This window comes from Helianthus annuus, chromosome 9 (assembly GCF_002127325.2).
Source record: "Helianthus annuus cultivar XRQ/B chromosome 9, HanXRQr2.0-SUNRISE, whole genome shotgun sequence".
NCBI lineage: Eukaryota > Viridiplantae > Streptophyta > Magnoliopsida > Asterales > Asteraceae > Helianthus > Helianthus annuus.
In genome coordinates this window covers 101,338,091-101,352,422 of record NC_035441.2, presented here as the reverse complement: position 1 = coordinate 101,352,422, position 14,332 = coordinate 101,338,091, and positions in this window count along the sequence as shown.

Sequence of the window (14,332 nt, the reverse complement as noted above, 5' to 3'; positions counted from 1 at the left end):
TAAGAAATGGTAGAAGAAGTGAGCTAGAACTCACTTTGAAGGTCTTGAACTTTCTGATTAGAATTTGATGATATTTAGGAGTGTTTTGAGACTGATGAGAGGTTTGTAAAGTCGTAAAAGAGTGATAGGGGTGTTGGTTTTATAGTTGAGGTTCTAGGGTTTGAGTTAAGAGAGTTATTAATGAGTTGGGTGAAAGTTTCAACCAAAACAAACACAACTTTGGCCAATCCAAGAGCTGATCACAACTTTCTGTCGATCTGGCAGCTTGGTGGGGCACGACAGGATCGATGGGGGACGTTCGCGGGGCGCGAGAGCTCCCAGCCGTGGAACTTTGTTATTTTTTTTACAACTTTAGTCCCTTTTGTTTCATATAAGTTATGTTTTGAGGTGTAAAGTATGTTATAAGATGATTTTATGTATGTAAATATATAATTAAGCATATTATAAGTACATGAATAATGATCTAAGCATGGTAAGTTTCCAATGAGGTATAAACATGAGTGGAAAGCGTGTATAATATGTTTGAAATAGGAAATTTATTACGATCAAAGTCTCAGATTTACAACGATACAACGAAATACGAATACAAGAGGAACAAGCTTCCCAAAAATAGAATACAAGACACACTCTCTAATTAAGGAAAGTTACGAAAAATTCGAGCGTTACAGTTTTGTTCCAAGATCATGCTTCTATTTTAGCATGATCATGTTCTTTACTTGTTAAATGCAACGAAACAGAAAATCAATATTTGCACTGTAGGTTCTAAAAAGCAATGGAGTTTTAACATAGCCATGTTTATGTTTTAACATGGTCATGCTTTTGTTTCAACATGACTATGGTTCTATTTTAGCATGATCATGTTCTTTACACCCCAGATTGTAAGACGAAATGAAACCCAAAATCGATATTTTGCATTGCAGGTTCTAAAAGCAATGGAGTTTTAACATAGATTCTAAAAAGCAATGTAGTTTTAACATGGGTATGCCTTAGTTCCAACATGATCATGTCTCTGTCTTAGCATGATCATGTTCTTTGCACTGCAGTTTCTAAAATGCAATGGGTGTGGTCATGCCTTTGTTCCAACATGATCAAGCTTCTATTTTAGCATGATCATGCCTCTGTTTTAACATCTAGAAGAACAAACATGAAAATAATTTTAACTAAAACATAATGAGGTGAAAAACACAATTGAGATTTGATAACCAAAAAACGCAATGAAAATAAAAAATAACACAACTTACAAAAGAACTCCGACTAATGACGGTGGATGAAGAAAGAACTTCAACACACCGTGGGGAAACTTGTTGCAGTGGCGGTGGAGCGGTGGCGGTGGATGGTGGATTGGTAGTTTCAGATCTGAAAAACCCAACAGGTGGTTGAAGTTGGTGGTGGTTTCAGATCTAGTTTCTGGCAAGATGGTGGCGATCGCAAGTGGTGATGGAGGTGGAGGTGGTGGTGTTGGTTGTGATGTGGTAGTTTATCGTTTTAAAAATGGTGGATTTGAGTATATGGGGAAGAGAAATGAATTGGAGATGCTGGGTTTTTTTTTTTTTTTTTGAAGATTGTGAGTTTTGACTAAAATGTCTCTTCTTATGTTTTTTCAACTTGCCTCATGTCCTCCTCTTATTACTTTCTATCCTTCCTACTCAAACTAAACTTAATATTTGATCTTTACCCTACTTATCTATATTGTATTATAAAGCATTTCCTCAGGAACTTCTTAAAAATTAAGAGGTATAAGAAGAAATGCTTAGTATACAACATACAAATGCATATATTAATTACATTTTGGGGTGAATTTGTCTTTAAACTCGCCAGCCTCTTCGTTTGTTCTAACTATCCATGTAGAGAATTAAATCATGCAATTGGATAAATACTACATTCAGCTTACGTTAAAAATTTTGAGCTCCCCATCATTAAATGATTAATTAATTCAAATTAAATACTACATTCAAGAAGAAAATTATTGGATTATTTAAACTCCTCGGCCTCTTCGTTTGTTCTAACTATCCATGTAGAGAATTAAATCATGCAATTGGATAGTATAGAATACTACATACAGATTAAATTCTTTCGTTAAAAAATTTTGAGTTCCCCCAATCATAAACAACCTTCCTCAATTCATCTACATCCTCGTTGGAACTCGAAGACGTCGCCGAAGCCAACCGGAGTCATCAACAGCAACATTTGAATCTCATCCTACAATCTTTTTCCTCCCCTCTCGAACACACCTACCGAAGGAAACAAGGATTCTAGAAACAAGAAGTATCGCCGGAGATCGGAGAAACCCACCGGAGCAAGTGGAGGACCTTACACCGTTTGGTATACGTCTTATTTACTTATTGCAAACGATTCGTTATTAATCTTACATTAAAACACCATCTATTCATTAATAATCATAAACTCTAAGGTTGATTACTTGTAACCCAGAATCAAGAGTAGTCTTCAAGGACCATACATATTAATGGGTTTTTATTGTTCATGGATTTGCTACCAACAGAGATTTGAACTTTATGGCTTTCTAGGTACGTACAAAAGGTAACCGCTTCGTCTCATGTTTTTTGTATGACCTTTAACACGTTAACTGATATATTGATAGGGACTTAAATTTTAAGTTCTCAACCATGGAGATATATAATGGCAGGACGAAATCCATATCCTGATGAGCCATACGACAATCCTCACTGATATCTCTCAAATGGGCCGCCTTCTGGGCGTATGTACATCCGCTCATGCCACCTAAACAAATTATTTTGGAAGAAGAACTTGAAATGCAACATCACGAAATTTGCATGCTTCAGGTCACTCTGCAACAAGATTTAGGTTCTGCACGAGAAGAATTTAGGCAAATGAACATTGCAATTACCGAAAGTTAAAAAGAAAATGATCTGCATTCAAGGAAACTTATTAAGAGGGGATTGAAGCTTGAAGATGGTAAGAAAGCAACTGAATCATTCATTCAACTAATTTTTACTCGAAATTAATTTATGAATTTTGATGGCATCACTCTCTCTAACATATTAGAATCATTCTTTAAACCCGTTTTTAGCATTGTTCCCATTAAACAGAATGGTAAGGTTTCATTTGAAATTTTTTGATTCTTCTATCTTACTTTGCATATTTCTTCTTAGGTGGTTATAAGTTTCGATACAACTAATTAGTCAACAGTGGTTTTCCATGGTAGTAGCCTTTTGTCAATCATCCCATTGATTCCTCTTATCATTTGTTCTCTTGAGTACCATATGAATCAAGTAGAAAACAAACCTAATCTATTAGCTTTGACTTTGTTTTTCAGAATGAATAATCTTTTATGTCTGTTCAAATGGGTCGGGTTGGGTTAGGCTGACCATTCCACTTTTTGACAGGTTCAAACATTCTAAAGTAACTAAGAATCTTGTTATTAGCTGGTTATGAATGTAGCTCTTTTATGTTTTATTGTGTTTTGAAGAAACTGAAACATGGAAAATCAATTGTTGATAAGTCTTTTTGTTGAAACTGGTACAAGTAATTTTTATCATCGAAGCAATTAAACTGATGTTGCCTTTACTCCATCAAAGGTGTCTAGACATTTCTACCATTTATAGTATAATGTATATATGTATATATTAGTACACATATCTACTAAAATATATACGTGAATAACTATAGTTGAAAATATATATCTTTATGACCTTTAGAACTGTTTAAAATTTTAACAAGTGAATCTATTTGACGTGTAATGGTGTATATATTTGTCAAAAAAATTAGTTTCTTAATCAATAAATTGTTGGGTTGGAATATGGCTTTTATTTTATATTGTATATATTTGTCAAAAAAAATTATCTTATTAATCAATAAAATAGTGTATTAGATGGTGTATAGAGGAGGAATTCCATAATCGTTTACGTTGCTACTTTAGCAGATACAGTTGGTGACGAAATGAATTGGGTGACAGATGCGATATGTGTGGGTCATTATCTTTATATCTATTATAAATAGGGATGGTAATGGACTGATAATGGTAATCGTTAGTTTGTTAATTTGTTAACAAAGCATTATTGGAAAAGGGTTAATGGGAATAAAAATAAAACTTCAACTTTTTCGGGTATATTGTTTTCGTAGTTAGACCAGTTCTTTTTTTTTAGCGGTAAATTTCTTTCCTTCTTGTCGTCTATTAGACTTGAACCCAAGAACTCTCCCTCCCAAACCCAAGTGTTTTGGACCACCACCCCATTGGTAGTTGGACCAGTTGACACCTAATATCATACTTGAGACTGTAAATTTTATTTTATCAATCCTATACCTAAATAGTTGTTCCATTAACTGTCTCCAATGTCTCAGGTATTGCCGTCGCCCGTCGGGTCTCCTCATTTTTTGCCATACCTAGATTGCGATATTAACTATAGGGTCTTAAGTTCTTATCTAATCCGATTGGTTCAGTACCTGTATTTTACCGAATTTTACCGTAAAATACTGGTACCATCCCAGTATCGATACAATATCGTACAAAGCATTTTAGATACATGTATCCATATTTGGCGATTTTTAATACCGGTATTTTCGGCACCGTTACCGAGCTTATCCCTAATGTAAAGTGTCGCTCCCGCCGCATCATGCGGGCACCCTACTAGTTAAATAAAAATTAGCTTAAACTAATTATTAGTTAAATCAAAATTGATTTAAATTATTATTAGTTACTGAATTTAAATTTAAATTAAGCTCGAAAATGATTTCCTATTATATGTAATTTCATAAAAATAATTAAAATTATTTGATAAGTTAGGTAAGATATAATATTATTTTGTTTTTATTATTAACTAGTTGATGACCCGCCCGCGTTGCGGGGCAATGGCCGAATAGTTCTCAATCAATTAAAAAAACACTGCTGTAATTTTGCTAGGAAAAAAAACGATGATAAGACTGCAATTTTGGGCTCAAGGCAAAACTGTAATTTTTCAGGACTAATAGCGCGTATTAGGCAACTCCTTTAGAAACAAAAATCGAGTAAACCAATTAAAACAAAAAACTTTTATAGTTTTGCTAGAAAAATTAAAACGATTGGGAAAATGTAACTTTGAACTGAGGGGGAAATTATAATTTTGTTTCAGGGATAAAATCGTAAATTAAATGGACCAATGGGGTTGAGGGCAAAATCGTAACTTGGCTGTGTGAGGAAAAAACTAAGGCAAAACTGTAAATTTAAACGGGGCAAAATCATAATTTTGAATCGAGGGCAAAATTGAAAATTTTAACTGGGAACAAAAGCGTAAATTTATATTTAAATGGGGTAAAAACATAATTTTGAACAGATGACAAAATTGTTATTATAAGGGAAAAACCTAATGACAAAACTGTAAATTTAAACGGGGCAAAATCATAATGTTGAACCAAGGGAAAAATTGAAAATTTTTAGCTGAGAGGAAAAGCGTAAATTTATTTTTAAATGAGGGGAAAAACATAATTTTGAACTGATGGTAAAATCGTAATTTTAAAAAGGGATAAAATCGTAAATTTGTTGGGACAATAGGGAAGTGTCATGCATGACTATAAATATAAATGAGACAAAATCATAATTAGCAAAAAAAAAAAAAAAAATTGGGTGGCAGGTGGCCGCCCAACTCAACCAACCAAATGAAAACACTATTACCCGCGTTGGTTTTTATTATAGAAGATAATGACACACTTACATATTTTAATTCCAAATATATGATAAGAAAATAATTAATTACGGAATTTGAATTTGAATTAGAGTTGAAACCGTTTACTATTTCAAAATTTTTAAATTTTTAAATTTAATCTAATTGATAATGATCATTAAGCAAAATATTAGTTAATATATTTTCTTTTAATCTTAATGAAACTATTACGTTTTTAACAAAATTTTAGTTCACAACTAAGGGAAGATATATATGTCACACCCCCAAAATGCCACATGCGGGAACCCCGCGGGATGTGTGACGTACCAGGATTCGAGCCACCAATCACATTGAACCACGCATAGTATTTAAACAAAACATGTCATTAATTACCAATAGTAAATGTCAATCATAAGATTATTTCAAAGAGTTGTGTAGCGGAAGCATATAGTAAATCGTTTAACAACTGTTTCATAATAAATGTTCAAAAGCAATGTATCAACTATATGTTAATCCAAGAACCTCGATCCATGACCACTCCAGCACTCCCAGATAGCAAGTTCCACAAGATATAACCCTATAGACCTGCAAGCATGCAGACATGTGTGTCAGACGACGCTGGTGAGTTCAAAGTTTTGTTACCGAGTTAGTTACCGGTTACGTGTATAAAACAGTTCAACAGTTTGATTTGATGTTGTTATTACTCGATTACCGTATGTGGCGACTAGATGTGAATGCCCAACCCCAATGCCTCCATTTAGGCATTGGTCATGATGTCAAGGTATCAAACAACCTTGAATAGATGTAAGGGGTCTTATATATACACGATGTGAATGCCCAACCCCAATGCCTCTAACTAGGCATTGGTCATGAAGTCCAGGTAATTAGTTCACGCCCGTCCTTTCGGCCCGGTGTGAGGGTGCCAAACCTAATAGCGCTATCAACTAAATACCTCGTTGCTTCTTCAGCAACACGGTAGATGTACGGGGTCTTACATGATTTATACTGTGTTCAATAACCAACATCCCAATTAAACAGTTTACCCGATGTCCCAAACCACCGGGACGCATGCTTAGAAAAGTGCAGTGAACTCACCTTTGGTTTGCTCGGTAAGATTAATTTACTCGTTTACCAATGTTCAAATACGCCCTAAAATCATTACCGACACAATCAGTCTTAAGTACACATAATTCACATATTTCACGTATAAACAAGTCATATATTCCATGTTCACTTGTCACACGGTCAGGATACACGTATTACACACATATAATTCACATCACACCAGGTTAATCTATCAACCCATTACTGCCAAGAAATCACTTAGTGTGTATATATATATATATCCTTCTAACGAGTAATTCGTTTCATGATTCAATTCACCATACAAACTCTAATCTGTTTACTAATGTGATTTCACAAGACAAATCGGCCCAAACAACAAATCATTAGCAATCACATACCTGTGTGTGGCCCAATCCTATTTGTGAACCCAATAATTTATGAAGCCTGTTTAAATGTGTACAAGCCGTTAAAGGGTGTGATATGATTTAATTGGGTGTGCATTGTAAGTATAACATGCAGCTCAATAGTATACAATGGAGAAGTGTGCAATGCATGTGGTCTAGCTGGTGTGCGGTTCACGTGGGCGGTTGACAAGTCAACCTCTTTCTTTTCCACTAATCCCACCCATTACACGATCAAATAATTACATACTAAATGACCCTAATGCATTTAATAACATCAAACATATTCTAGATTTACCATACTGTTCGTTATAACATAGCTTTCATCGAGGTTCCTACCAACATGTCAAACTAATCCATACTTCAATTATCATGCATGACCAGGTGTACATCACGCATAATCAGTTGTACTCTTTTAATTTTTGTCTAACCTATAATTATCATGAACTCTCCTCAACAGCCGATTACCACAAAGATTTACCATACTCATTTGATCATATCATTCCAAATTATAAAACTGTTTCCCTAAACTATCATTATTATCATCATTTATTAACAATCATGAATCCAACCCACTAATAATTTATGTATGAGCAACCCCAAACTATCGACATTAAGATCGAGTCACGAAACCGGGTTCATCACGTAACGTTCCATTATACTTAATCAGTCCTACATAAATTCTAAATTATCGATTCATTAACATGCATCATCACATCGCTCATTATAATCTATGACGATTCCGAACCGTACTAAGTCCGAGATCGGCATTACGAATCACAACCATTTACACCTGATCAAGAACAATCAACCAGAACTAAAATCATATATTCATCATCAGTTACCTAACAGACAACAATTAATCATAACCATCATGTTACCTATATCATTCTCTAAAAATAAAGTTGTTTCTCATATGGTTGGTAGCACCAACAGTCCACATATAAACACATGTAACTCGACAGAAAGTATTGCATGAATAAACCGTGGTGATCATACTAACCCGTATAGAGATGTATAAAGAAGATGCTAGGGCCAAGAAGGTGATTTCAGTCGTAGGGAGGGGCTGCCGATGATCTCCAAGAGATGAGGGAACCACTAGGGTTTGCAAAAGTTTTTCATTAAGTTATTACGTATATTTCCTAATACATAAATGCAATCACCAAGTGGATTTGGATTCGGTTGACTTTAACGGTTACGGGCCTGACGCCCAGACTTCGTATGGGCCTTAACTATATCATACATGATTTATAAACTTAAAGGTGTGCACATGTTCGGGTTTGGCTTTCAAGTAAATTTGCGGCCCACAAGTGTCGAGTAATTCCGCGGCCCAATTTAGTTAGTTCCTAAATTTACTAATTTACACAATTAATCGTATCACGGTTTCCTTGTAGACATACACACATAACACAAGAGTTTCACATAACGATCACGTAAACACATAATTGCAACATCTGACCGAACGTTAATGGAGGTAACACACACACGTAAAGAACCTTGAAACTCTGAGTTGTCACATCATCCCCAACTTTAAAGAAATTTCGTCCCGAAATTTGATAAGCGATCAGAGAGGGAAATGAAGTGATGAGTAGATCAGGATGACTGTGGGTTTTCCCCGGGTACCACATCATCCCCAGCTTGAAAGGGAATTTCGTCCCGAAATTCGCTGATAACATTGGAAGTTGAATCAACCGTTTGAACAATTGAGGATGCTAGAGTTTCATCTGCTCTCTGCGTTGCCACGAGAACTCTAGTCCACGTCTTGAGTTCCAACGAACTCTCGCGATTGGACATCGACTATATTAACGAACTTTGACTTCCTGATCCATGTTTTCGATGGATTTCTCGAAATTTGCAATTTGTCGTTAACCCTAAGCTCTAGTAAGGGTACCGCAAGCGTTTCATTGGACAAACACTACCTTAGATTCGAGTTTGTAGGTCATGTTGTCGATTCTTCCCAGAATGTTGTATGGCCCAACATGATGTAAGTTAAGATCGCCACGCTTCCCGAGGCGTATCGCACCCTCCCAGGGTGAGACTTCCAATATGACACGTTCGCCTGCAGCGAACTCCCAGTGTTTTCTAGGTTTATCAGCTTTCCTGACGGTCACGCGTTGCCGCCAAACGATTTCCGATCCGAGGAATGTTCCCAAGAGTTTCGAGTACATGTTCCGGACCTGTGATCTGGTTGTCACCCGCCTCAATTCAACAAGGAGATTAACGTTACTGTCCATGCAATGCCTCAAACAGAGCTGTCTGAATACTAGAATGGTAACCTCTACGGTAGAGCTCAGCCAAAGATATGTGTCCTTCATAATTCCCCTAAGTCAATCACACACATGCTCGCAGCATGTCTTCGAGTGTCAGGATGGTTCATGTACTCTGACCGTTTGTCCTAAGTAATGCTCATGTCTAGACGTGAGCCAAGGGTGTTGCGTATTGCCTGACATAAATCATGCATATATCAAATTCAGAGGTAACAGGAGTTGGCACCTCGTGCCTAGAAGCCGCCTCTCTCAAAGGAACATTCACAAATGTGAAGACTCGTTAGTTTTCTTGATTGCAAGAAAGGGTGCTGGTAACTTGAGTCTATCAATGATCACCTAGGTGATGATGTTTTCATTTCGCGTTGTAAGTAGACTAGTGACAAAATCCATGGCAGTCTGTTCTCATTTCCATATATGTGTTTCTGGTTACTGATACTCCACCTCGACTTTCCCACGAGTTAAACATCATTCATAAACATAGCTAGGTGGGCCTTCATGCCCGATTACCAATACAAGATTTATAGATCCTAATATCTCCCATGAAACCCAGACGACTAGAATACTGAGGTCGGGGTGTGTTTGCTCAACATGAGTTCCCTACAGTTGCCATATAATGAGACCCACATTCGTTCCAAGAGGTAGCGAATATCGTCCAACCTTCAAAGGGTTGCTTCTCCATGCCTCGCATGGGCTCAACTTGAAAGTTCTCTTCCTTCTGTTCCCTAGTTTGAATAAAACGAGTCTGATCAGGTAAGTTAGAGTCGATAGTGTGTTGCAAAGCTCGTGCACGTCCAAGTTTCGCGGTCGTAATCATTCAAAAGTTCCACCCAACGTTACCATCACGTGTTTAGCTCTTTTGAAACAAGGGTACACGGGAGGCCCTTGTGATCGGTCTAAGTAGTGCATTTGGTACCGTCCAAGTAATGCCTCCAGCTTAAATCCGAGATCGTGGCTTCCACCCCAAGGTGTGAGTCGTGCAATTCCTCCTGTTCATCTACTACATAAGCCATCCCCCTCTCATGTTGCTTCGGTGTGTAACTAAGACTCTGATTCGGAGCACCATGGTATACCACCAGATCACCCGTACCCTCGGGTAAGGACAATACTCAGTGCGTTGTAGAGTTAAGTTCCAAAAGCTGTAGAGATGTTCTTCTGTCCTGTCTCCCACGGCTACACCGCACACTACTGTGTTAAAGAGGGTAGAGCTGTGCAATCTTTGAAAAAAAACCCGCGAGGAATCTGCAATGGTATCTTGCGAAACCAAGGATTTGCCGTATCCCCAAAGGGATCCTTGGTGTCGCTTAGTTTCTAATAGAATGGATATTTAGCGAGATCCACAGGTATTCCCACTTTGTTGGCTATGTGACCAAGAAAAATATGTACCTCTCGAATTCAGAAGTTACACTTAACAAGACTTCGCGTGTAATGGTTCCTCCCTCGGGAGCTCTAAGATAAAATACAAATGCCGCCCATGGTGTTCCTTCCTCCTGAAATTGATTCAAAACGCCCTCAATAAACATGGTCGTTTCATGTGATTCATAAAGCTGCCGGTGTATGGATTAACCCAAAGGTCATGGAATACAAAGTCGCAATGGTTGTACTGCGTTCGATATGCCGTTTTAGGAACATTCTCCCCTTGGACTTCCATCTAGTGATAGTTCATTCATTGGTCCATCTTCGAATAGGAGCTTGACCCTAGTAGCTGGTCAACAGGTTGTCAATACACGGTCAAGGCAAACAGTTCTTGACTGTCACCTTGTTGAGTCCTCGATAAACAGTACACATATGAAAAGGCTTTCTTCTCGGATTTATCTGGGGCTCCCCAGAGCGAAAAGCTAGGTCCGACAAAGCTTCTGTTCAATAGTTCATGTAGTTGATTAGACCGTTCTTGCAACTCTCCTGGTGCAAGATGGTAAGAGTACGAGTAATCAGGGTTGCCTCTGACGTGAGGTCAAACTGAGATTCTGCCTAACAGTTGTGGAAGTAAACCTGGAAGTTCCTCGGGTAGCACGCTGAGAGGAATCACGAACAATTGGTGGATCCTCGATCCTCTTTCCTTAGCCCAAACATTAGTAACGGTTGCCAACATAGCGGGATAGTCCCTTCGTAGGCGCTCTTGGCTTTCATTGCTGAAACGATACTAACCTTTACACCACACCGATGCTTTAAGACAGACGACGATTCCTCACAAGGTATATCCGCGCGTTATCTGGATAACAAATCCACACGAACTACTACAACAAAACTATCAAGGGTAGATGTCGAACACTTGTCCAACAAGGTCAAGTTTGCATCCCAACGAACATATGAGATTTCAGTTGTCTGGCCATCAGTCGATTCCGCGACAGGTTGGTTTCAAAAAAATTTATCAGGGTTTAACAGAATAGGAACGATGCGTTTAGTTACCAAGAACGTGCAGGCCACCATGTTGCTATAATTCTTTTTTTTCTTTTTTTGTTTTCATTATTCTTCGCCACTAGTGGCAACAGGAAGCGATGATCGGTCTATCCCATTAAGCGTAATCCCACTAGCCAACGAAAGGACTGTCTTTCCTCATTTTTCGAGCAAGAAGCGGAACTACAAGAAAGAATCTCAATAAGCACCACTGCCGGTGTTATTGTTACAATCACACGGATTTCTACCATACTGTCATCGCTCCCTTGGTTGTTGTCGTCTTGAATTATCAACTGCCATCTCCTGCCGTAGGCACCTTCATTTCCATACTGTAAGCTACTATTACAAGTACCTTGATGTCACGATAGTTGTTGCTTCTAATGTTGTTGCTCGAAACAGGACTCTACGATCCTTCACCAACGATGTCCATCTCTTCATATTTCGTGCTAAGTTCCAGGGTGCTACTCGTTGTGTTGGAAGTTACACAAGTCCACATCCTGGTCGATTGTCATCGTTTACGTTTCGATTGATTCATAAAAGCCGGCTCCCATAAGCTGCTGACTAGAATTAAGGATTCGTTTGGAGTCAAATCGTTGATGTTCATTGTCAATAATTGGAGTCGTTCAAATGCTGAAGTCGGTAGAGTACTATATTTACCCTTATGCCCATCGTTCTTACAAGTTGACTGGGTAAAACACGGTAGGCTTCCAGAGTGTTGCAGGTGTGTCCGCCCTTCAGGGTCTGAGATGTGAGTATATTGAGTTCCAACAACAAAGAGGAGTGAGGGGGAAAGAAAAGGGGTACAAACCAATCATGGACACTGCAACATCCACTCAGGGACGTTCGTACAAGCACCTAGCATTCTACTTAGTTCGCTAGGCGTTCACAGGGAGGTTCAAGTAATACTCGATAGCATTGCGCTTTCAAAAGGATTCAAAGAGAGGTGAGAAAGTCACATTTGAGTAGGTGACGATCACTGTTATGACTCCTATTAGTTTGTTACGTTTCACACTGATCAATTAACAGAGCGGAACCCCTCCTTCACTTGTTAAGCCTCACTGGGACTCGCATGCACCCCACATTATTATTATGTGTGCACCCACAATAATATTGTGATTTGCATGCTCATCTCAGCTCCTCCTAACTCATGTCGAATGGTTCCCCCAACTCGAATAGTAAACAAAGAGCATCACATAACATAAGTCACGAATGTTTAGGGAATTACCACCCTATCAGTCATATAACACGTGCAAGGGATACGTAAGTTCATACTATCGTGTTTAACGTGCACCAGCATGCAATATCATATGTAAGTGTCCACTAGTTACGTAGTACGATGAGTATACGAAAGACGAACCTTGCAATCTGGAGCTGAGTGTCATGGTCGATTTTGGATCTGTTCGGTTATAGTCTGGTCTTATAAAACGTTTTAAAACCAAGTTCACTATAACCAGTGGCTCTGATACCAAACTGTCACACCCCCAAAATGCCACATGCGGGAACCCCGCGGGATGTGTGACGTACCAGGATTCGAGCCACCAATCACATTGAACCACGCATAGTATTTAAACAAAACATGTCATTAATTACCAATAGTAAATGTCAATCATAAGATTATTTCAAAGAGTTGTGTAGCGGAAGCATATAGTAAATCGTTTAACAACTGTTTCATAATAAATGTTCAAAAGCAATGTATCAACTATATGTTAATCCAAGAACCTCGATCCATGACCACTCCAGCACTCCCAGATAGCAAGTTCCACAAGATATAACCCTATAGACCTGCAAGCATGCAGACATGTGTGTCAGACGACGCTGGTGAGTTCAAAGTTTTGTTACCGAGTTAGTTACCGGTTACGTGTATAAAACAGTTCAACAGTTTGATTTGATGTTGTTATTACTCGATTACCGTATGTGGCGACTAGATGTGAATGCCCAACCCCAATGCCTCCATTTAGGCATTGGTCATGATGTCAAGGTATCAAACAACCTTGAATAGATGTAAGGGGTCTTATATATACACGATGTGAATGCCCAACCCCAATGCCTCTAACTAGGCATTGGTCATGAAGTCCAGGTAATTAGTTCACGCCCGTCCTTTCGGCCCGGTGTGAGGGTGCCAAACCTAATAGCGCTATCAACTAAATACCTCGTTGCTTCTTCAGCAACACGGTAGATGTACGGGGTCTTACATGATTTATACTGTGTTCAATAACCAACATCCCAATTAAACAGTTTACCCGATGTCCCAAACCACCGGGACGCATGCTTAGAAAAGTGCAGTGAACTCACCTTTGGTTTGCTCGGTAAGATTAATTTACTCGTTTACCAATGTTCAAATACGCCCTAAAATCATTACCGACACAATCAGTCTTAAGTACACATAATTCACATATTTCACGTATAAACAAGTCATATATTCCATGTTCACTTGTCACACGGTCAGGATACACGTATTACACACATAAAATTCACATCACACCAGGTTAATCTATCAACCCATTACGGCCAAGAAATCACTTAGTGTGTATATATATATATATATATATCCTTCTAACGAGTAATTCGTTTCATGATTCAATTCACCATA